The sequence below is a fragment of the Corylus avellana genome, chromosome ca10 (assembly GCF_901000735.1).
Source record: "Corylus avellana chromosome ca10, CavTom2PMs-1.0".
Classification (NCBI taxonomy): Eukaryota; Viridiplantae; Streptophyta; class Magnoliopsida; order Fagales; family Betulaceae; genus Corylus; species Corylus avellana.
In genome coordinates, this window is record NC_081550.1 from 17148551 (window position 1) to 17152350 (window position 3800).

Sequence of the window (3800 nt, forward strand, 5' to 3'; positions counted from 1 at the left end):
GCATAGATCTAGGATACAATAAATTTTAATCCCACAGCTATGCGCCTATGATGAACATAAAGAGATGTTTGAAAAATTTCTTGTTTTGGTTAGGGAACGTAAAAGAGGATAATTGATGGAGGGCTTTGATACAATCAATGGATTTTGTGGCCGCTGTGAAAGTCGTCTTGCTGCATGACGGCTACTCAAAGCTAGACTCTTTCACTATGTAGAACAAGGCTATAATCCTGACAATTCTATTAAGTTAAATTAGTTGAAGGTCGGATGGAAAGACCATTAATGAGGAGCTAGTACTTACGATGATACAAATTAAAATGACAAAAAAGAATAAGATTATAATAGAAAATATTTAAGAAACGTAAAAGAGATCACTTTCAAGTTCTCGTGGAAAAATCTAGGCAACTTTTCAAACCAAGAGGTCTGTGGTTCATGACTTCAATATATATGGACGCTACAAAAAAAATATAGGTTTAGTGACGTGGCAACTGTTCATCATTTTTTCCCACGTCACTATATGGTAACGTGTAAAAAGACAACACATTACCATATTTATTTATAACGTTGCATTTTTCACATGGCACCATTTGGTGACGTGTGAAAAGAACCATGTTACATTAAGATGACGTGTTACACAAACACATCATCTTATGGTAACGTGTTAGTAGGACACGTTACCTTATTGTAACGTGTTAAAAAGCCATGTTACCTTATTGTAACGTGTCAAAAAGCCACGTTACCATATGGTAACGTGGCTTTTCAACACGTTAGAATAATATTGCAACGTGCCATATTAACACGTTGCCAAATGGCAACGTGTCAATATAACACGTTACCGTATGGTAACGTGTTTCTCTAACACGTTGCCATGTTAATATAATAAAAAAGAGTGTATATATATATATATATATGAGACTTATAATATACTTATATTATAAGTATATTTAATATTATATTTAATACTTATATATATGTATACTATAATATATACTAGCTTAGAACCCGCGCTATGCGCAGGATTATTCATTATAATTTGATTTTAAAACTTAAAACACATCTCTATTGTATTTTTTACTATAGGTCAAAAAAATTGTGTTAAAAAAATCTATCATGCCTATTTCAATAAAAAAAAATTAAAAATAAAAATAAAAGGTTATTCAACAATATATTGTTGAACATAGTGACACAATTACACATAAGTTTGCATGAATATATATAAATCCCATAAAAATATACTATCATAAGAACCATATATAATTTTACTTTTAATCCATATAAATTAAAACATATTAAAAAATCCTCATATGTGTAATTTAAAACCAGCTGGAATGAGTTAAAACATAAGACCCTTAAATCATAAGACCCATAAAACATATTAAAATATTTATTCTCAAAGAAGGAGTTTTATTTCTTTCATCAAAGAAAGAGATAAAAAATCGTAGAAGAAATATTGGAACACAAAAAAAAATAATGAACAACAAAGTCAATTAAATTTACAAAAGAACAATAAGAAATTTGAATGAAAAATAATATATAAATTAGAATATAAAGAAAGAGTAACCATAAACCCTATAACAATATATTGAGAATTGTAGCAAAACTGAGAGTAACCCTAAACCCAATAGGTTTGTGTGTAATACTTATTATATTTCAATACAAATAAAACTCATAAAATTCTTGACATTTAAAAAATAATACAAAGCAAAATAACAAATTTTATTTTATTTTATTTTATTTTTTTATGGATACAAAAATAACAAAATCTTTCACTCAATATTTAATGCAATCAAATAAATCATTTCAATCTTCCCTTAATCTAAAAAATAAATTAAAACAACCTAAATTTGCCCCCATCTGTGTAGTTTAAAATGAAAAGCGTAAAGAAAAAAACAAAAAAGAAAACTAATAGAAAATTGGAAAAAAAAAATAAATAAATAAAAAGGCAAGAAAACATGAATTTTGATTATCAGAGTATTAATATAAAATTAGCATAAAATTTTAATATTTTTGGTGTAATACCTATTATATTTTAATACAAATAAAACTCCTAATTCTGAACATTCAAAAATATATATGAAATTTTTTTTTTTAAAAAAAAAAAAAAGTTAAGCGCATAGCCTTGCTAAATCCGCCCCTGTCGATGCACAACATCTTTAAAATAAAAGTAAAAATAAAAAATAATTACTCCATCCTCTGGGAGCAGAATACGCAGAGCACTTGGTCTCTTTATCTTTTCTTCCATCCTACTTTCTTTTAAAGAAAAAGAAAGAGAAAGAGAAAGCCAAAGAAAAAAAAAAAAAGAAGAGAAAGCCAAAGGGAAAAAAGAAAAAGAAAAAGAAAAAGAGAAGACAAAGACAAAGACAAAGAGAATAAAGATAATAAAGATTTCCACGACGGAAGTAGATGACCGTAGTAGAGGTCACTTAGTGGCCGACATCAAGCTTTGTTTAGTGGAACTGCAGGGCTGGTAGCTGGTTTATATCCCACGTAAGATCAATTGGGCTACTCATGCTTTAGCTAATCTGGCGATAACCGAAAATCTTGATAGTGAATGGGGATCTGTTCCCTCTAATTGTATTCGCGGAATTCTTGAGGCAGATCGCATTGTATATTTGTATCTGTCTCCTCTGATTTGCTTTAATGAGAATTCAAGATTATTTTTCAAAAAAGAAAAAGAAAAAGAAAGATGCCTTAATTTCTTTTAAAGAATTGCATATCGTTAAAGAAGACTTGGAGTAGCTTCATTTTGATTTTTTATAAGTTTAAGGAATAAAATTATTTTTCGTTTTCCTATCAAAATATATTTTATAATAACTTTCTTCACATTTCTTTATACAATTAAAATATTATTTCTTTACAAAATATAAGTTTTCTACCTATACTCACATTTTTTACAAAATTCAACACAATCCTCAATGAAAGACAAAAAGATGAAAGATGAAAGAGGAAAGAGAAATGTTCATAATAAAATAATATATAGGAAACCACTTTTGGTTTCCTACACATGAATTCTATAGCTACCCAAGAGTATTGGTTAAATTTATGGAAACTGATAAGAAAGTGTTTTGAAACGTTGTTGCGGTAGAAGAAGAGGGTGAATTTAGAGTAAGAGAGACCGACGAGATTTAGGGTGAGAGAGATAAATGTGAGTTAATAAAACGGAAGGTTAAAATGAATTAATTAAGAAAAAATTGTGTTTTAATAAAGGGAGAGATATTAATGCATTAAGACACTTAATTTATTTAAAAAAAAAAAAATCGTGATTTAAGGTGAGAGAGCTAAACCTAAGTTAATAAAAAGAAAGGTCAAAAGGAATTAATTAAGAAAAAATCATACACTTAATTCATTAAAAAAAATAGAAAAAGGAAAAACCCCTTTCAATATTTGCACAGTTCAATTATTAAAAATTATTAGTAAAAAAATTTAAAATTAAATTTTTTTATTTTTTATTTTTTAAAAAAATGAACATGTGAGTTAATAAAAAGAAAGGTCAAAATTAATTAATTAAGAAAAAATCATACACTAAATTCATTAAAAAAAATAGAAAAAGGAAAAACCCTTTCAATATTTGCACGGTTCAATTATTAAAAATTATGAGTAATAAAATTTAAAATTTAAAGAAAATATTGTTGGTGTGAATAAAAAAAAAAAAAGAGGGTGTTATAATTTCATTTATATTATTTGTTTCCTTATTTGATTCGGATATTAATAATTCTTAATTTATTGAATAATTTATGTATGGAAAACTCTTGAAATATAATCAACATAAAAAATTACGCTAATTAATGACTAGAGGTAAAAAT